The 22,472-nt window shown below is 41.8% G+C and overlaps 1 protein-coding gene across 9 annotated transcripts in view; it reads right to left on the reverse strand.

The window, feature by feature from the left end:
* Positions 1–19,774, reverse strand: part of HYCC1 (hyccin PI4KA lipid kinase complex subunit 1) — a 94,215-nt gene extending 74,441 nt beyond the window's left edge. For 3 of the 9 annotated variants that reach the window (XR_010598307.1, XM_065583339.1, XM_065583338.1), the window contains exon 1: positions 19,631–19,767. The gene's annotated coding sequence lies outside the window, so the exon portion shown is untranslated. Of the gene's footprint in view, positions 1–1,654; positions 1,734–19,630 lie in introns of those variants that run through there. The other 6 variants (XM_065583337.1, XM_065583342.1, XM_065583336.1 and 3 more) reach the window with 4 other exon arrangements.
* Positions 19,775–22,472: the final 2,698 nt, after the last annotated feature.

Genomic DNA, 22,472 nt, shown 5'->3' on the forward strand with positions numbered 1-22,472 from the left:
CATGTGTAAAGTTAGCCATATTCCGTTTTCTAGACTGTCTTGTTTTTCCTTTAATAGCTGTATTGGTTCTCAACATTTCCTCCCCCCACTCCATACCATACTCTCAGCATAAGCATGAATTTGTAGGCAATTTGATTGTCAACTTTGAATTGCCTAATGTTTCTAACACGAACACAAAGCTCCTTACCACTGTTTCGTGCTTAAGAATTCAGAGCCCTACATTTGTGTAACAAACACTGGGACTTTTGACACTGTGGTGAACATTTTAATGCAAGGCTTGAGAACAGGACTGTTCATTAAGGCAACACAGCACTTATTTATTCAATTATTTGAAAAATAATGCAATGTATTAAAGCTCCAAATTCTCGGCTTACCATTAGTAAGCATAACATGTGTGATCACTACAACTGTGTGCAATATCCTTGACCAGGGATTAAAAGTCAAACTGGGCCAAGGAATGACACTTTGGCCCGGATCAGTACAACAACACTATTTGGTTAAGGAATTATTGTTGCAAGCCACTAAAGACACTAAAAATCCAGGATTTCTCCTTTTCCATCAATAAACAGCATGCCTTTATATCCCTGAAAATCATGAGATAGGTGATAGGTTCTACCACCCTTAGGCCAGGTCTACATTACCACTTCTGTCAGTATAACTTATGTCACTCAGGGGTGTGAAAAGAACACCCCCAAGTGACATAAGTTACACCTGCAGAAGCACCGGTGCTTCTCCCGCTGACATAGCTACCACAGCTGGTGGAGGTGGTTTTATTCTGTCAATGAGAGAGCTCTCTCTCGCTGGCACAGAGTGGCTACACGAGCGATCTTACAGTGGCGCAGCTGCATCGGGACAGCTTTGCCGCTGTAAGTTCACTAGTGTAGACAGGGCCTCACTCACACTGAATAGTACCTTACTCCTCAATCATATTGATTTCAGTGCAACTCCTTAAAAAGAGTTACGAGTGGCAAAATCTGGTACTTTATAGTGTTATCACCTAATAAACATATTGTCCATATGCCCCAGTTTGATTCAGAGGCTAGCTTGACAGCTGAAGATAGACAATAGAAATTACTGGTTTCTAAGAGCAGAAATGAATTCCAACCAAAGGGTATAAAAATAGCTAGTGTTAGTAGTTTGTGAGGTAGGAGCTAAATTCAGCCTGCATCTAAAGTAGAGGTAAAGGGAAACAGCAAGACAGTAAGAATTGATCCAGTTTCATTTAAATAAATTCAGACTTTGGGAGGGAAAGTAACATTTGTACATTACACCATACCACTAAAAAAAGGTTAGATCCATTTTACGTTCTGAGGTTCCTTCTTCATGTGAAATCAAAAGGTATCTGAAACCTGTGCTGCTTCTAAGTTCATACACCATTTTTGTTACCACATTCAGGAGGAACTACAATGGTTCAATTAAGTGAAGGGGAGACAAGCATAAATTTCTCTACTTAACTTCCTTGGACACAGCTTCACGAACACAGATGAACTGTGAATACTGTCCACACCTCTGTCAATACAAGATAAGTTCTAGACCATCTTTGATTTATAAATACTGTTAGTGCTGTATAAACATTTATGTATGAATACATTAGTAGGCTTGAGTTAAACAGATTTTAAACTAAAATAGCTAAGAAAATACTCTATTTACTTACAAGAGCTAAGTTGCAGGAAAAAGAGTCCCTGAATAGTTGATAAATGCTGCTCCCCGTATGCTTCAAAGTGATTCTGTTATCTGTTGCAAACAGAAGAAACAGCACCTAGAACTCAGACCTTGGCGCACAAAAAGCTTTTCAGTTTTTTTAAGTTGTCTTAACCTTTGAAGGACACTGGATGTAACAGTAGTGTTCCCATTTAAAAGAACATTGGCAATATTTTTTACACGATAGTTGTTTCTTTTTTGTATAGGCCACAAAGAAACACAAATCACCAAAAAAATTTCTGTACTTCAGACAATGCAAGCTATGTTCCAAAATATTAAAATAATTTGGTTAAAAAAAAAAGTTAATTGTATTTACAATGTCCACTGAAAGGACATTTTGGGAATAACAAATTCCTTCTCAGACTTGTACAGATAACATACCTTACAGACTGTATCTAAATGCCTACTCCAAGGAAGATAGCAGATGGCATATCTTATAATGAATTCCTTTGTTATTATCAGAGGAAACTACTCAGGCAAAAATGAGTTGCTACACCTAAATGGTAAAGGAGATTCTAAATTATCTCATCAGTAGTGTGTACTCCCAAATTACTGTAAGGACTGGTGAAGTGCCCAACTTTCAGTCTTGTGCTTAAGTAAGAGTGGAAGGGTGACCCACTATCTATTTCTCTACCTCACATCCTCTCCCCCTCGCCACACCACTCAAATCCCTAATCCCAGCTCAGAACGTTTGATGTTGCATCCTAATCATACGACCCATTTTCTCCCTTGATGTTTACTGTATTGTGGCTTTCTGTTAAATTAACACTAGGAAGGAAGCATTACTAAGAAGTAGTTACTAGAAAAATTCTGTTTGTATACAAAAAAAACCAACAAAACAAAAACTACTTTTACAAGAGACACTTCCACTGCCCAAGGTCTATATTAATAAAGCATAACTATTGTGCCTTCTGAGATTCACTGATGTTTGAAAATATCTGTAGCTCTTCAATAATTCAAATCTCCTTTCCGCTCCACATGTCCAGAAGAGATAATTTTCATATTAAAACAGAATTAAAATCTGAAATGCTCCAACAGTTTCCTTATATTGGAAGTATTTCAAATCCATGTTTTATTAGATCAGTTTAAAACTAAAAAGCTAAGCTAACTTTTAAAGTTTTGAATGCCAAATAATACCCTACCACTTCTCTCTTTAAACTGAAAACAGAAGAAGTCAAAATGAAGAAAGTGGGTTTTTTTGCATTACTCTGACATAGGAGTTAGAGTTTCATTTAACTCTCAATTGTTTGTGTTACTCAAAATGGTTTTAAGTTATTTTAAAAGTGCAAATTTTTTAAATAAATTAAATTACAGAATACTTGTTAGGTTTAAGGAATTTTATACTATTGCTGTAAGTGAAATTCTCCAGTAGGGAAATTATAGTTTCTACTTTCCGTATTTTGAAATAAAAATAATTAAGTGGTTTTGTGTTAAAATGGGGCTTGCCGTAAGGTTCCCTAAAGGCTTCCTGTTTTGTGTAATAATCTTAAGTGCCACTATTAATTTTTTACAAGGTGAAGCTGTTTTTTTATGGACTATCCATCATCAGGATGAAGTTAATGCCTTGGTGAAGCACAAACATTTATCCAGTGCAAACAACAGGAAGCCCTAAGAGACAGCATGGTTTTAGCACTGAAGTGAATTAATTAGTATTGTGCACTGCTTCAAACCATACTGTGCTGTTTTAATTAAAAGGTTAACTTCTAGCTTTAGAGGGAAAAAAAGCCACCTTACCTTTTATGCAGAATGAATGTATGTCCACAAAAAACAAAGGAAGCTAGTAAGAATATACAAAAATGCCTTCACTAGTGTAGCTGTTTTGCTGTTCAGCCAATATTACTTATGTTTTAATTTCTCTGCCATGCTTTCCATGAAGCATTTTTTCAGGGGGGTCAAATAGGTAGGAAAATGTCTTCCTCTCGCTAGGTCCTGTCCTCCACAACAGTGGCCATTTAGTTTCCTCTCTTTGTAGTACCCATTCGTGCCTTCACTCACCGTCTCAATCCATAAAATGTAATAGGATTAAAAGATTGTCTACTTTTCACATGCTACCTTGAAGGCTCCGCCTTGATAGACTGTTAATATGAGTAAGGTTGCGAGTCTGTCACAGAGGTCACGGATTCCGTGACTGTCCATGACCTCTGACTTCTGCACGGCCGATGCTAGCTCAGGGCTAGGAGTTAAGGTCTCGGATGGTGCTTACCTCAGGATGGAGGGGGCTCCTCGGCTCCCACTGCAGCTCCTAAGCAGAGGGGCCAGGGGTCTCCATGCGCTGCAGTTCCCGGCCAATGGGGACTTTAAGAATGCCTACTTATTTTTATGCCTTTGGTTCTGACTGCAATTCTAATTAGGGAAGATACTGCACACCAGACTTAAAAAATGCAAGGGGGGGGGGGGGAAAACCACTCAGTTCTAGTAGAGCAGCATCCAGGACATTAACATAACATGAAATGAAAGTTCACTGTAATTGGCAGAGTACACCCAGAATATTTCACTGTTTTTTAATGTTGCACAGTAAATGCTTAAGTTGTTTGTTGTTGTTGTTTTTTAAGTCACACACAACCAGGCCAATTAGACATGAGGCAATTCTCCAAAAAGGGTCAAATTTCTGGAGTTTAATGTGCACACCCTAACACACACCCACATCATATATATCATATCATTTGAGAGTTTAATTTTATGTACGTTTTGTACAGGTCTGATGTGGGGCTGTCAAGTGGGGCTATAACCCTGTAGGGCAAGTGAAACAATGGTACCCAAAATGAGAAAGTATCATTTTTTGCACAGTTCCAGAAATACTGCAACATGGCTCTGACTACAGTTTTTACTGTTTAAGTTAATTTCAACACCTTAATGTGTCATTTATTGGTGAAAGCTACCAAAATGACAATGTGTTAAAAGATTTTTATTGGTTTTGCGTGGGCAAGTATTTTTTCCCAGAAATTATTACGCTGTTTAGCACGTGGCAAAAATGGCAAATATCAACATTTTGCGATACACCAATATGAAGTGTTTTCACATCACATATTCTTAATTGTCAAAGTATCTCATGAGACTAATAACTTTCTATATTTTCAGTTGAAATTTGCTGACCAGATTAGTCTCATGATGAAGGTTGTGCAACAGTAGTAGACTGCATGCCCATAGTTTGTTCTGCATAATGGGTAGATTATGCAGAACAAACTAAGTATACTAAAAGTATATGAATTCTTAATGTAATGCTCTTCAATTTATAAGCTGTTGTACATACAAATGTAGCATCTAGTCTGCCTGGTAGAACATTTTAATTTGTAATTGCCTATGCCTGCAGTACTAGCCTTTGAAATATTTTAAAGTTAGGTTTTTAATTCAGTGAACTCTTATGCACAGGTCAGTATTAGTGTCAAAGATGACAATACACAGCTTCATATTATGAATGTTCAAAAGCTATGAAAGAAAGAAATGGCCCAAAAAGTAATGAAGATTAAATCCACAAACAAGTCCTTGCCTCTGCACAGAAGAGGGATGAAGTGCATGGTACTACTCTTACCAACCACGTCATCAACAATATGACAAATTCATCTTACCCTGAGTCACTTCCAGAGGTTCTTATCAACATATTTACTGGACTGCTTGTGACATCAGATGAACAAGAGTCTCAACTGAAAAGAGCAGATGGTGAAAAAACAAAATGAAGAGATTTGCAAGAGGTGCACTTGATTCTGATGGGGTAGACAGCTTCCTCAATCGTCAAAAAATCTGGCATTAAAACATCTGCTGAAGACTTCACAGAAGACAGCCACAGAAGCGATCAGTCCAGAAATTGTTTTCTGCAGAGCCCTGTCCTTAGCAAGATGCAGAAAAGATGCTTCAAAAGGCAACTATTCTTAGTTACCCAATAGGACTTGTGCCTATGTCCCTCTTCCATGCTGATGGATCAATGAGAAGAACAGACAAGGCTGAATTAGGGTATTAGCTGGAAGCTCAAGCTGAAATAATCCATGAGCTACCAGCATGCAACAAAGAAACCACAGTGTACATCAGAGATGCCATGGTAGTTATACAAATGATGACTGGAGACTTAATTCCTCAATTTGATTAGTTGGCTGCAGAGTACTTGAGGCAGGTCCTAAAAGGATTTGACAAAGCTAATTCCGTAATCAAAGTATTTGACAGGTATGACAACAGTAACTCTGAAAACTGCAAGACAGCGCCAGGCAGCTCCAAGGCTGAATGCAAGATATGCCAAGTGATTGGTGAACAACAGTGCTTGTGTCTCCATGGCAAATGTTGCTAAAGTTGGCATCTAACAAGCACTTACTTGTATAATTTCTCTGAATGCATGGTTCAAAATGCAGCGAGTGTAGGAGCACACCCGACACAAACACTCCTCCTTGTTGGAGACTTTTCTAGTGGCGAAATAGCAAAGTCCATTACCAGTAGAGGTTTTGAATAAGCTTAAGATTTGTACAATACTCAAGAAGTAGACACAAAGAAGCTTCTGCATGTTATCTGTGCCAATATGTTTTTGGGCCTCTTGCCGTCAAAAACCATAGTAGTTAGATCACCCAGTACAAATGTTTGGTCCTTGCTGTTTACTACTTTCCAAAAGTGGCACACACACATAACATGTGGATTGAAACAAGCACCATTCCCAGCGCAACTGATAAGTGTCATTTCAGACATGCAACGTGATTTCTGCAAAATGCTGTACACACATTAACAGAATGTGACTGTCATCCCTATCTGGTACTGGGAAAACAATGTTTAATGCTGTCAAACAAAGAACTTACCACTCAGAGATCTTGCCAAATTGGTAGAGAGTGATGGACAAACTGCAATTTCTGCAGCAAAGAAGTCGGTACTGTATGACCAGAGCAAGAAAGAAAAGGGGACTCAGACCCAAATTGCTTGCACACCAGTTTAGCCATCAAAAAGGATAAGTCAGTGGCCAAACTTCCACCACATGAGGACAGTTTTGAAGAGCATGTCAAAAGATCATCTTGGCAAACAAAGATTTGGATATCTTCGCACATAGGTAAACCAGGTATTGAAATCACCATTACAATACAGATGAAAAACATGAATGATGAACTATTTCCTGTATTCAAAGGACCGATGGCATCTGAGCTTCTATAAGACTTTGTGCCTGAACCATTAAGGGTTGCTGACAATCAAGTGTCTATAGTCAGAACAATCCTCCTTGTGCAGAATTGGGTACACGCCAACACAACGAAGACTGTGGTAACCCACACACTCTGGACAGAGATCATAATGATGAACAAGACTATGGTAATGATGTTGACTACAAGTGTCACCAGTGCAATTACATTTCAATGATACCTGTACAAATGTATTGTTAGATTTTGCTTTACCCTTTAGATTGTTATTGCATTGCTTTGAAATCATGAATAAATCTGGTTTGATGTCTTGAGAGAATACATCGTTTAATGACTAGCAGCAATGAATGCAAATATTTTAAAGTAGCCATTTTAAAATGTTGATGGGGTCACTGTTAATCCCCGTTTCTACAGTAATGGCATCACTTTACAGCTCCACATCATACTTGATCTTAAAGTAGACATAATAAGCTTTCAAATGATGTATGACGTGTGTGCGCATACAGAGAGGGTACATTAAGTTGACCAAATCGGTGGTGTCTGCCACTCGCCTAAATGCCAGTAGTCAGATTATCTTGGGCAGTGATCACATCAGAATTCATTAGATAAACTTTGTCTAGGTGTAACCTTGTGTAGGTGGAAAACTTCCAAGAAAAATCCAGATGCTGCAGGAAGTGCTGTTGCCGATTCTGTGGGTGAGTCTTCTTTCTAAGTGAGCACAAACAGTGCCCCAGCATGATAAAAGGTAACATTGATCGAAGTGAAGTCAGATGAAATGTAAAACTGATGCTGAACACTTCTAACCATATACCCAAATGGCACCCTTTACAAGAATAAAGGTGTGTCATAGGGCAGCCCCACCTGGGGCATCCCTCTTCAGAAGGCTGCAGCACAAGTATGCCTGCTTTGGCTTCCCCTTTCTATGGGCCATGCAGAGGAACATTGTTATCAGACTCTGAGTGAGAGACTAAGCCCACCTCTGCGCTTAATTTATTCACATGCACCATTGTAGTACTTCCCCAAAAATCTTGGAGCAAAAAACCATTTTCAACAAACCCTCAGCAGGATTTCCCATTCCCCTCTCCAAAGAGATCAGCAGCAAGTCACCAACTCAAAAGTCAATCGCAGCACTTTCTCAGTTCCTTTGGCCCCTGATTCAGAGGTCCTCTCTCCAGACCTCCCTGCCTGAGAGCAACCAAGCTTCCCACACCCCTTCACTCAGTTCTTTGCCCTGAGGGCTCTCTCTCTTGCCGTGTCCACTTTCTCCAGACCTCTTTGTCTGGGAGTCCTAATCCTACTCAGGTGATCCATCCTTACCCAAACTTTTTCATTCTGGTTACCTTCCCCTGTCCAAGCTGGATCGTCCCCTTTTTCCTAGGGGCCACTGCCCAAGCCTTCTGTTCATCAAGCGTCCCCAGCTTTGATCAGTTCCCATGAACAACTTTGTTCTAGTTCCCTCTACCGGATCTCCTGAATTTCAGTCCTAAGGAACACCTTTCTTGATGCTTCCTGTCTCTGAGTCTCAGGCAGCTCTCTCCTGCACCTCTGATGCCCGACAGCTTTGACCTTCTAATCCCCCTCTCTCAAGGCCCAGGTGCCTTCCTTTAAGCCTAACCAGGGGTCCTCTGACCAGCCACAAGTACACAGGTCTCTTCCCTCTTAAAGGGCTAATGTCATGTTGTGACAAGGTATCAGCCAGCAAACCTGTCATAGTTCAAGCTTGATACTAGTGAAAACTCCATCGATGGAGCAGAGCCTCAGCTGGTGTAAGCTGTCATAGCTCTATTGACATCAAAGATTTACCCTTGTGTGTTTAAAAATTGCAGAATATAATCATACCTTGGCTTGTCAACAAAGACATAAAATGGAATAATGTAAGAGATACCCATAAGATTGCTTACAGTAGCTTTACAAGTGACTATACAATGAAGACTAACTTCCATAAATAAGTCTTTTCATTTTATTGATACCATGAAATTGCCTCAGTTATTATTCCTAGTAAAAAAAACTAGATTAAGATGAAATTAAAATTGAGAGTACATAGCAATACTTTAGGGTAAAATGCATTACAGGGGATATTGCAATTATCTCAAAACCAAGCATTATAAAACCCAGAAAATTCATAGTTGAAGTTAAACAAAGGAATTTCAAAACATGTTAAGGTATGCATAATTAAGGCATGAGAGCAGTTTTAACTCTGCCCTATAATGACAATACGCAATAGCCACATGATTATTATGACATTTCAGTGCTTGTGGTCCCAGATTAGATAAAACTGATTCTAAGAACAGATTTCCCTCCCCATGCCAACTGCATCAGTTCCAGGCAGAAAACCCTAAACAGAAAGCTTCATATTTGGCCCTTTATGACATCTGCTTGAACAGAGGCAGCCGATCCAGTCCAAATTGATCACATTTAAGAAACTCACCAGCAAATGGGGGAAATTGACCTTATGTCCTCTCACTTGTTTATTATGTATAAAGAAAGCCTAAAGGGATGGGGTTGGGGGGAGGATGCTCCTCCACTTTCTAATTAAAAATAAAAGTAATTTAAATCTTGTTTACACTGTAAGGCTATGGTCAACTGGAACATTAGCCACTCTGAAACCTCGCCAAATAATATCATCACAAGAAACTGAAGCATTTGAGAAGCAAGGAATTGTTAGACAGTTACAAAATGCTATTTGGTGATAGTTTGTCAATGTCTCTTTAGTTCCAATACCTAATACCTGTTGAAAGGAGGTTTTTAAATGATTCAGCATTCCACTCTTTCAATTCAGGTGACGGCTCACAATAAACCTCCCTAAGAGCCTTTCGCAGAGGGGGCCTCGTTACAGCAAAACCAGGAAAGACCAGAGATTACATCCCTAATATTTCTAAAGTAAGATAGTCTACACACAAAAGTTGTGCCAATTTCACTAAATCAGGCCACCAAGAAAAAGACTCCAATCACCCATACAAGAGAACACTATGCACACACACTATACAAAAACAAAGTTGCATACAAAGAAAATTCCATACAAAGATCTTAGAAGAAAACAAAAAAGCAGGTAAAATACAGAGCTTAAATTTTAATGTCACTGAAGTCCTGACTACATCATTATACTGATAAACATTTAAGTTAGTTTGCCCACAAACAGCTAGTGCATACCTGTTACCCTTTACTGAAGTCTTTAAAATGGCTTTACACCTATCTCCACATCCTTGCCTAGGGAAAAAATGTATGTAAACTTTTAAAAGAATCTTTCTGATATTATATAAATTTAAGGCAGAAACAGTGGATTATGAGGTTTAAAAAACACAGATCACTACCCAATCACTGTCATTCTACAATGCTGGTCTAGAGTCACCAGTTACATCTTGATTATTTTGGCAGTCCCTGCTTAAAACAGTTCATAGTCTTTTACATATGATTGTACATCACTGACCACAAGGGAGCCCTGATTTTAATTATAGCCTGTGGACACCACCATAATACTAATAATAAACAAGTGCAATGGCATTAACAAGTCAAAAACCACAATTTAGCTGAGCAGTTGAGACAGTATCAGATTACAATATGTTAAGAAATAATTTTCCAATACACAGCACCAGGAGAATCAAGTCAAATTTGCTTTTCACCCACATCCTCATCATGTATTGGAAATAGTATTTTATATAATATCACTTAAATCATTGTAAATTACTTTATGCTCATTGGTTGAGCCAGTTTTCCAAATTTAAGGGGTAAAAACAGAAGCGATAATAATTTGGACCCTGCCGTCTAGATTCCAATAAAATGCTAGAACCAGCATGTACAGTATAAAGATTTATATGATGGTATCATGGTACTTCATATTGATACAATTTGATAATATCTTGTTTAAACTTTATGCGTATTACTTCTGGAAGATAGAGTGCTTGACAACTAATGCCAATCTCTGAATTATACTCCTTCCAGTGCACAGTGATTCACATGTTACCTGCATAAACTCCCACAGCACATAAACAAACAAACATATTTTGGGCCCAATCTTGTGGTCTTGAGACTGACAAAATTCCACATGGACTCCAATGCGTGTTATCTTGTATAAAGATCAATCCATTAATTATGGTCAGCTGATCAATTAATTTAAATTGTAAACTGTTCAGGGCAAGAGCAGTGTCCTCATGTTTTTGTAGCATGTCTAGTGTAATCCTGATAGGTGCCTGAGTTCTAGTGTACTTAATACATCCAGCAATTTTAACATTCAACTCTCAATTAAAAATTTTGATTTCATTTTAAAAGCTTAAGTATCAAGTATGCTCCCAATACCGTGACTTTTAAAATTATTGTTTTTCCGGTTATAATTCATGCAAATTCTTCAAAACTATGCATATGCTATTATGGGAGGCATAATTAGTAAATATATTCTATACATTTAGGCCTCATCTTAACTAGGAAAAAGGTGCATTTTTAACATGGTTAACCACCATGTCTACACTACAGCACCTACAGCTGCATAGCTACAGTGCTCTAATGTAGATGCTTCCTGTAATTTATGGCGTTTTTTCCCGTTGATGTAGGTAATCCATCTCTCGGAGAGTCAGTAGCTAGGTTGATGGAAGAATTCACATAAGTTTTAGGTATAGATCAGGCCTAGTACAAAAGTAAAATCATAGTGCGGACAATGTTGTTGTAGCCATGTCAGTCCCAGGATATTAGAGAGACATCTTTTATTGGATCAACTTCTGTTGGTAAGACTCATGGACTCAGACTTTAATGCCAGAAGAGACCATCATAATCATCCAATCTGAACCCCCGCACATTGCAGGCCACAGAACCTCACCCACCCACTCTTGTAATAGACCAATAACTTCTGGCTGAGTTAGTGAAATCCTCAAATCATGATTTAAAGACTTCAAGTTACACTAGTTTAAACCTGCAAGTGACCGTGGCTGCAGAGGAAGATGAAACACTCCAAGGGTCTCTGCCAATCTATAACAGGGTTCAAAAAAGAACTAGATAAATTCATGGAGGATAGGTCCATCAATGGCTATTTGCCAGGATGGGCAGGGATGGTGTCCTTCGCCTCCGTTTGCCTGAAGCTCGGAATGGGCAACAGGGGATGGATCACTTGATGATTACCTGCTCTGTTCATTCCCTCTGGGGCACCCGGCATTGGCCACTGTCAGAAGACATGATAATGGGCTAGATGGACCTTTGGTCTGATCCAGTATAGTCATTCTTATGTATGTAATCCGACTATGGGGAAATTCCTTCCCGAGCCCAAATATGGTGATCAGTTACACGGTGAGCACATGAGCAAGACCCAGCAGTCAGACATCTGGGAAAAGTTGTCTGTAGTAACTCAGATCCCTCTCTATTGTTCCATCACTGGCCATTGGAGATATTTGCTACTAGCAATTGCAGATCAGTTACATGCCACCGTAAACAGTCTGATTATAAGATCCTCTCCATAAACTTATCAAGGTCAGTCTTGAAACCAGTTAGGTTTTTCGCCCCCACTTCCTCTCTCTAATAGTGTGGACAACACAGTTGAAATTTTAACATGTGCTAGCAGGTCAAGGAAAACACTAAGCTCTCTCCTAACCCATTAGCCAACACTGTAAAAATATGCTTTTTTCCTAGCGTGGACACTCCTATACGGTTCAGACCAGTGCTGAATGTTCTTGGCAAGCCACTGAATCAAAGTGTGATTTTTAGTAGACAACTGTGATGCTTCCCAGGATACCCAGGGTTGTGAGGAACCTCACTACCACATGCCCTTAGCATAAGGAAGCTTTGTGCCTTCCGTGGGTCATATCCCCAAATCCAATGGCCACAGGCAACACAAACACTCCCCTCTAGGCCTCACCAGCCCCAGTTACTCTACAGGTTAGCAATAGGAACACTCCAACCCCCGAAGGAGGTTACACTGAACACTCACTGAAGCCTCTGTTACACTGAACACTCACAGTATTAACCAATTCTTTGCTTCTAAAGAAACAGTACACCCCAATTTACCAGATCCACTTCAGATTATCTCTCCACTTAACACACAACACTTTGACACTTTTATATTGAAATCAAGTATAAGTTTATTTAACAAAGCACAGAGATTCAAGTAACAGCAAGTAGTAGCAAGTAGAAAACAAATGTTTACATATAAAACAAAATCCTAACACGCATTCTAGAACCTAGACTTAACTAACTAGATACTTTAGTGTCTTGTAGAGTAGAGTAATGCTCACCCAAAGGTCTTGCAGCATTTTATAGACAGGCTAGGCTGTGATTCTCCTTTCATGAGGCAGGCATGCTGTCAGCTTGTCTCCCAATATATACAAATCCCATCCTTTGACTTCATTCATAAGTAGGCCACCGCTTCCCACCCCTCTATTGCAGTGGTTCCCAAAGTGGGGTTCGCCAACCCCTGGGGGTTCACAGAACGTTTCAGGCGGTTCGCAAGAAAAATTTCATTAATGGCGGCCAGAGGACTCTGCTGGGACCCAGTTGCAGGGCAGACAGCATGAGCCCCAGGGAGAGCGGGGCCGGGCAGTTTGAGCAGGCAGCCCAAGCCCTCCCGTCAGCCCGGGAGCCGGCAGCCCGAGCCTTGGGGAGAGCGGGCAGTTTGAGTCAGCAGCCCCAGCCCTTCCCTGTCAGCGGGGGAGCCGGCAACCCGAGCCCCAGGGAGAGCAGGGCCGGGCAGTTTGAGCCGGCAGCCCGACCCCCTCCCCTGTCAGCCAGGGAACTGGCAGCCCGAGCCTCGTGGAGAGCGGGCAGTTTGAGCCGGCAGCCCGAGCCCTCCCCGTCAGCGGTGGAGCCAGCAGCCCGAGCCTCGGGGAGAGCGGGGCCGGGCAGTTTGAGCCGGCAGCCCCAGCCCTCCCCTGTCAGCGGGGGAGGCAGCAGCCCTGAACCCCAGCACTCCATGCGGGGTGCAGGTGGCAGCTCAGATTCCTGTCCCACCTTCCTCGGTGGAAGAAAAGCTGTTTGCGAGCCAAACCAGCCAGAAGCACGTTGTAGCCAGTGTAGGAGCGTTAAGGTGTCTCAGTAATTGTCCTTCTCTCTGGAGTGCTGATTTGCTTCAGTGAGTGAATCTTCTCAGTTTTTAGTTTGTTGGTTGTTAGCAGTCTCTGTTATTTTTATTAGAACTTTTGTACACAAGTTCAATGGATAAGTGGCTGAAAAAGGAAAGTGTAAAGATGCTGGAATCAGCTAGCGTTTCCTCAAGTCCACACTGTGGAAAATCTAAGTCTAATGATCATGATGGTCCTGGAAAGACACTTACAAAGAAAAGAAAATATGACGATGATTATATAAAATATGGCTTTACATGCAATGGTGATCAAGAACATCCAAAACCACCGTGTGTGATTTGTGGTGATGTTCTAGCAAACAGCAGCCTCAAACCTTCTCTACTTCGGCGCCATTTAGAAACTAGGCATCCTTCACAACTCAACAAGCCTGTTGATTTTTTCAAGCGAAAATTAGCTGAGAAGAAAATTGACATTACCAGTTTTATATCCAAAGCAAGTACTGATCATGAAAATGCACTTAAAGCGTCATACCACGTGAGCTACCAAGTAGCAAAAGCATCAGAAGCCCATACCATAGCAGAGAGCTTGATTGGTCCACGTATAAAAGACGTAGTTCATTGCATGCTCGGAAAAAAGGCTGCAAAAAGGATTGACATGGTACCTTTGTCCAATAATACCTTGTCATTAAGAATTAATTACATGTCAAATAATGGAGAGACCACAATTGTACATAGAGTGAAAAATAGTCCATATTATGCTATACAGTTGGATGAATCAACTGATGTAGCTAATATAGCTATTTTGCTACTGTTTGTACGTTATGTGAATGAAGGTATGGTTGAAGAAGACTTGTTGTTTTGCCGACCGTTGGAAGAACGTACAACTGGAGAAGATATCTTCAATCTGACTAATGCATATTTTCAAGAAAAGGAAATAGATTGGTCTCATTGCCTAGGCATTTGCACTGATGGGGCCACATCAATGACGGGGAAGTATACTAGATTTGTAGTTCGAACAAAAAAGGTTGCATCAAAAGTCTCTTGGACTCATTGCAGCACCCATAGACAAGCCCTTGCAACAAAATGCATGCCAGAGGGACTGAAGGAAGTGCTGGACAATGCAGTGAAAATGGTGAATTTCATAAAATCATGGCCAACAAATTCCAGAATATTTCACGTACTTTGTGAAGAAATGGGTAGTATACACGACTGTGTGTTGACCCATACTGAAGTTAGATGGCTCTCAAGGGGTAAAATCCTTGTGCACTTGTTTGAGGTTAGAACGGAAATCCTAGGTTTTTTTTCAACAGCCACCCTTTCCACTTGCCAGCTGTATGGAAAATAATGTCTGGGTCCAGAGCCTAGCTTATTTAGCAGAAATTTTCTCAAGAATTAATTACTTAAATTTATCTCTTCAAGGCCTCAATATAACAGTTTTCAATGTGCAAGAGCGAGTTGAATCCCTGATAAAGAAGTTGCAGTTCTGGGGAAGTTGTTTGGAAAACAATCAAGCTGAGTGTTTCAGTAATCTTCATGACTTCCTGGCAGAACATAAACTTCAGTTGGATCAGTGCACTAAAACCAATATAATTGCACACCTAAAAGGACTTTGCACAACTTTCAGGGAATACTTTCCAGCTATGTCAGGCGATAATAATTGAATTCGCAACCCTTTTGATTATACCACTTTCTCAACACAGATATTAAACACAAAGGAAAAAGAGAAATTGATTGAGATCTCCTGTGATTACGAACTGAAAAGGAGTTTCAGAAATCTATCATTGATCAACTTTTGGCTGAGTTTAAGAAACGAGTACCCCTTTCTGGCAGAAAAAGCTGCTGCAGTTTTGTTACCATTTTCAACAACATACTTATGCGAGAAAGCATTTTCCTCATATGCACATCTAAAAACCAAATACAGAAACAGACTTGATGCCCAACCAGACCTGAGACTTTATCTTTCTCCAGTGGTTCCAGACTTCCAAGAGCTATGCAGAGCAAGGCAAGCGAATCCATCACACTGAGGAAATTTAAACTTAAATCCCTGGAAATATTCATTTTTAGGAGGGGGTTCACGAGATGTCACAATTTAGTGAAAGGGGTTCGCGGGCTGTTAAAGTTTGGGAACCACTACTCTATTGTTTTGTTTCTTCCTGTAGATTCTCTTGCAGATTTTGCAACCTTTCGACTGGCACCTGGCTCAATATCCAATAACGTTTCGTTGTGAGGCAAACAACATACAACACACAAATGACCAGAGAGAGGCATAAGCGTCTGTTACTACCGGCCTGAAAGGAACATGTCCAAGGCATGCAAATATCACAACAATGCTGTTCAATTCTGTACACAAAAAAATCAGTTCTGTTATTAATAATTTGTATTGCAGTAGCAATGAGAGGGGGCCCCCCAGTCATGGATTCTGGCCAGTCCCATTATGCTAAGCACAGTACAAACAAGGCATAGTCTAAATCCCTGATCTTACAACAACTTAAGCACATGGGTTGCTTAACTTTATACACTGTTAGTAAAGTTAAGCATGCGTTTAAAAGTCTTTACAAGGTTGGAGCTTAAGGGAGTAAATATCCAGCTATTCCTGCTTATTTGTCAATCTGCCTGTGGCACTCTCTTAATAGAAACAAAAGAAATGGAGGAAGGGAGCCAACAGGCAGACCAGAAATATATTATCACCACCAGTGAAAGCTCAATACAGGAAAAAAGATATTCCTTTAGCAGTTTGATCTATTTAAATGCACCTCAATACTGAAATCAAAAGAACTACTACATTTAGAAATACAGCCAACAAAACACTATAGATCAAAATTGCCATTAGCTTTGTTAAAAACGTATCTTATGACTGGTATTTTTGGTACCACAAACAAAATAAAATCTTCATTTTGGAAGAAAGCTTTATGCTGTGTTTTCTTACAATGAAGGAAAGTATGCCAAAGAAATTAAGACAAAGAAACTGTGTCCCTCAAATTACACTTAGAGTATTTTATTGTTAATAAAATTTCATCTTAGGAATTAAAATACCCTGGAAATTAAACCAAGCTTTATAGTGCTATTCCCCACCGCCATAGCAACAAAATCGAAGAAAGATTTCACTTGCAAAACAACAACAGAGAACTAAACCTGATATGTTAGAGGAAAGATATTCTATGAAGAGTGGACTAAAGCGGTGGTTCTCAACCTGCAGCCCAATCAGCCCACACAGCTGTGGCCCATGTGACACTCTCAGTTCCATACAGGTAGTATATATATATATTGTATGGATGCGACTAGAGTGACCAGACAGCAATTGTGAAAAATCAGGACAGTGGATGGGGGGGGGGGGGGTGGAGGGAAATAGGAGCCTGTATAAGCAGGGCCGGCTTTAGGAAGTGCGGGGCCCGATTCGAACAGTTTTGACGAGGCCCCAGCAGGGATGACTAAAAAAAAAAAACCACGTGGGGCTTGTACTCACCGGGCGGCGCTCCTAGTCTTCAGCAGTGGGTCCTTCACTCGCTCCGGGTCTTCAGTGGCACTGAAGGACCTGCCGCTGAAGTGCTGCCAAAGACCCGGAGCGAGTGAAGGACCGGCCGCCGAAGTGCCGCTGAAGATCCGGAGCGCTGCCGGGTGAGTAAAAATTAAAAAAGGAGCCTCTAGCCAGGTAAGGGATTCTCGGCCACTTGCCCCCACACTGGCGGCTCTGCCACTGGGCGCGGGGCCCTCTTAGGCGCGGGGCCCGATTCGGGGGAATTGGTGGAATTGGCCTAAAGCCAGCCCTGTGTATAAGAAAGACCCAAAAATCGGGTCTGTCCCTATAAAATCGGGACATCTGGTCACCCTAGATGTGACCCACGTAACACAAAGAGCTGCATATGTAGCCCACAATGGTAAATAGGTTGAGAACCACTGGACTAAAGCATATTCCAAATGTATTCATTTGTTAAAATCAGCTTGTACCCCAAAAATAGACCACTAATCTGTAAAAAGAAAAAACTTCGAAAGGGGTCTGTTTCCACCATCCTGTTTTATAATAGAAATGTTTGTCAGATCTCACTAAAATAACTAGCAATGTTACAACAGTCTGCTTCACAAATATTCTTTGATATACAATTTGTTTGTACCTTTTTTGAAGTCTGTAGCTATCAAGATTACTCAAAAGTAGCCATTAAACAGGCACCTGCATCTTTTACTCATCCATTTCCTTCTTCTCAAAAGGACAAACTCCCAAAATATTGATTTCATTATGAAAATCATTATGAAAATCGAAATTGCAAAAGTTAGTATCAAATCAGAGAAGTCACACAAACCCTTCAAATATGTGAAAATATAGCAGTCAGCCATCTGACACTTCTGAATGGAAAATCCTTCCAAAGGCTTTTCAAGGCTGAGATAAAATTAGATGAGAAGAGAGACAAGTGCAATGGTTTCCAGGGTTAGAGACTTTAAAAAAGTCTACAGACATTGACCTCTGCCTTTCAAAAAATGTGATGTACACAGCACAAAATTTAAGTTACCTGAATTTAATGTGCAAGCAACTGGTTAAGGAAATCTGCATAGAAGCAAACCCAGCCACCAACTACAGCTCTTTCTGCCGCTTTCACATACCTGTCTGAGTGGATTGAAATCAATGCAGAAGAGGAAATGTGCTGGAAAGATTAATGAAAGCAGATTAATTTTCACTAATGTAACCAGCACAGCACCAGATTGGTTTTTAAATCTTTCCATAAAAAGTTATATGCTTAAACAAAAACACAAACAGAAGTGACAGAGGAAGTAGAGACTAATAACTGAGCATAAGAAGCAGAAATTCTACAAGTAACAGCACATCACAAGTGATATTTGAAACACTCATCCTAGTGTAATAGAAGAGCTAAATAGCTGCAGCATCTTTGTCTTGTCTGTAGCAGACTGCAAGCACTTCAAGGCACAGGCTGTCTTTTCCAGTGTTCTGAAGCAAGATGGATATGTACAGTACAGCTATTTATTAATAAGCAGTCTCAGCAAGACCATCCCCTATCTCTCTGGTTTTCCCCATGACCCCACCTCTATGTGAAAGGAGACCAAGAGACTCGGGGACTCTCAACCTGTGAAGATGTGAACAAGAGATCAGAGTCACCAGTGCTGATAACCAAATTGCCACAAGGCAACACACACACACTCCACAAGCCCTCTCCTAAAGAGAAACACGCGCAGGCCACTGCGCCAGACTCCAGTTGTGAGACGATGGGCAAGTGGCTTAGGCTGCCTGTGCCTCCGCTTTCCCATCTGTCAAGCGCGAGCGGAGGGGGTCCCTGGCTGCCTGTCGGGGCGCTGTGCGGGCACATCGCGGGGGCAGCGCTCCCAGACCCGCCAGCCCCAGGCGCTGCCCAGGCGCGCGGCAAACGCCTTGGGGCAGAGACCCTCTGTCGTCTCGCTGCGAGGGCGCCGGGAACACGCGGCCCCAAGCCCGGCACGAGCGATCACCTCAGTCCTCGCCGCTTGATGACCCAGGCCAGCACCAGTCGGGCTCGGCAGGCTCCGCAGACTGACCCCTGCTGCCGGCTTAGAGCCGGGGCAGCGCCTCCGCCGCCTCGGGTCAGGGCGCCCCAGCAGCAGCAGCACCAGCCACCCGCACTCCGAAGCCCGTCGGGCAGGGACACCCCAGCCCCAGGCGCGGCGGCGGGAAAGAGGGGGAACTCCGCTGCAGGGAGCGCCTGACAGCGCTCGGACCCGGGACTGGAGGGAGCCGGGAGGCCGGTACCTCCCCAAGCTGCCGTTACCCGGCGGTTCTAACAGTCCCAACGGCCAAAGTCTCCCAGCCCCGCCAAGAAAAGTTCCCTCAGCCCGAACAGCCGCTAGTCAGACTCACCCCTCCCGCCCAGCGGCGCCGCCGCTCCGGAGTCCGCCGCTCCCTCACCCCGAGACACCACCTCCCCTCCGCTCCGCTCACTGACTTACTAGCCTCGGGGTCTGCCTGGCGGCGAGGGGGGGACGTGAGGGGCCGACCCCGCCCAGCCTGTCCCTGCCTGGCTGCGGCGTCAGCCAATGCTGAGGCGACGAGCAGTCACGCTAGCCTATGGGATGGCACAGAGGGTGGGATTTAGAACGGGCTCCCCCCCTCCTTTTCCACTGGTTGGATCTGTGTGTGGGCGGGGATACAGGCTATGGGCGTGGTTTCCAGACTTCTCTCGACATCTGATTGACAGCAGAGGATCCATTCAGCCCCCAGTGTTCTGGGGTCAGGGGCGGTGAGAGTGTCCTTCCCGTTCTCGTGCTGGTGCAGCTGCTCTGGTCTCTCAGGACACCGGGGCCGGGTGCCTTGACAGTGACACGGGAACGTGATCCTGTGAGATGCTGAGCTGCCTGGATGGCTGCTGCAGAGGAGGGGAGTGGAGGGACTCAGCATCTTGCAGCAGCGGTTCAGCACTTCCCATGATGGAGCCCAAAAGCATTAGAGGCCTCGACAACCTTAAGGCATGGATTACAGGGGAACTAATGGAAGCAAATCCATTCCCTTAGTCTCACTCTTAATCAGAGATGGGCCCAAACCACAAGATAGGTGCAAAACTGCCAGGCTCTATCTGTACAATACATACCAGCTCCTCTTTTAATAACCCTTCTTAAAGGTAGCTAATCTATGTAGTATAGAAACTGTAGTGGCCACACACCCATTCCTTTATGTTCTGTTTTGCCTCTTATTTTTCGGTGTGCATTTAAATCAGGGCAAGTACACTGGCTACCAAATAATGTGAACCATGTGTGACGTTGTGCAGTCTATATGGTTTTATAAAAACTTGATAATAAGTCAATATAATGTAACTGAGATAGTTTTAGAGAAAATACGGTAATAAGTGAATGTAAGTAACTGGGATATGCCTCACGCAAAAGGTCTCTTGTAAGGTATCATTACAAAGCTTATAATCTACTGGGTGTGATCATCTGGTTTGTATAAATGTACCACTCTTGTATCTAAAACTAGAAATATAAAATGTAACTCTGAGGGCCTATTGTAATTGTGTAAAGTGTGGACCATTAATGATGGTTTGGAATCTTGATGACTCCCATTGTCTGCAGATGGCTGTATTTACCTGTGAGTCTTCCTGTATATGTGTGTGCTGGCAAGTGAGTAATGAAGTCTTGCAGTGACATGTGATCATGTCACCTGAACTGGAATCCAGCTTTAACCTGGTGCTTTTCCAGTGAGGGGGGGTGGAAACCCAGAGAGACAAAGGATTCCCGCCTTATGCAAAAGATATATAAAGGGGGGGAAGAGAAGAGAGAGGAGAGAAGCCATCATGAGGAATCCCCTAGCTACCACCTGAGCTGCAACAAGAGCTGTACCAGGGGAAAGAATTGTGCCCAGGCCTGGAAGGTGTCCAGTCTGAGAAAAACTTACTGAAACATCTCTGAGGGTGAGATTATCTGTATTTAGTTTGATTAGGCATAGATTTGCGCATTTTATTTTATTTTGCTTGGTGACTTACTTTGTTCTGTCTGTTACTACTTTGAACCACTTAGATCCTACTGTCTGTATTTAATAAAATCACTTTTTATTTAGTAATTTACTCAGAGTATGTATTAATACCTGGGGGAGCAAACAACTGTGCATATCTCTCTATCAGTGTTATAGAGGGCGAACAATTTATGAGTTTGCCCTGCATAAGCTTTATACAGGGTAAAACGGATTTATTTGGGTTTAGACCCCATTGGGAGTTGGGCATCTGAGTGCTAAAGACAAGCGCACTACTGCGAGCTGTTTTCGGGTAAGCTTGCAGCTTTGGGACAAGTGATTCAGACCCTGGGTCTGTGTCTGGAGCCAGACAGGAGTGTCTGGCTCAGCAAGACAGGGTGCTGGAGTCCTGAGCTGGCAGGGAAAACAGGAGCAGAAGTAGTCTTGGCACATCGGGTGGCAGCTCCCAAGGGGGTTTCTGTGATCCAACCCGTCACACCATGTACACTTAAATTGTAACATAAATTATTAATAATAACCAATTAGCTCTACACTCCCTGAATTCATTCACCACAGGTTCAGGAAACATTTCTTACTCAGACAAAATATTATTGTAATGAAATTTCAGGAAGAGCTTGATCCACTTTAAGGACTAATGTTTTCATTTGAGGATACAACTTGGCAAAAACAAAATCTTAACTCAAGATAAAAAAAATTGTCTCAGATTTGGAGCTCAAAATTCCATGAATTAAAAAAACCCACTAAGGACCAATAGGCCTGAAATCTGTTAATTTCAACTTTCAGTCAGCTTTCAGGCACATTGGTGGGGTAGCATGAACAGCCACATATACTTGTTTTACTGTTCTCTATATCTCAACCAATTTTGATAATTGTTCAGAAATAAAAATAGGGTTGACAATGTAGGCAAATTATTACCTAAAGTGATCTGAAGTATGAGTTACACAGTCCTGACAAATAGATGCTTAAAATGGAAGTACTGACTGACCCTTACGTGGAGCATTCAGAAGCCTTAATGAGAACACCTCGCCTTTAATCTCCTCCATTTATAAAAAATACATGTTAAATGTTGATCAGCGTTTTCAACTTTTTTATGTACATATGTATTGTCTTCTTACCAACCCCTTGGAAATTAAACAACTGTGATGGAGGATTTCAACTTTGCATCAATCATAAATAAGGCTTTTTTCTATCACAGACATTCTGTAATTTCAAAACCTACACTGTAAAAAGAAAAGATACT

The sequence above is a fragment of the Chrysemys picta genome, chromosome 2 (assembly GCF_011386835.1).
Source record: "Chrysemys picta bellii isolate R12L10 chromosome 2, ASM1138683v2, whole genome shotgun sequence".
Lineage (NCBI taxonomy): Eukaryota > Metazoa > Chordata > Testudines > Emydidae > Chrysemys > Chrysemys picta.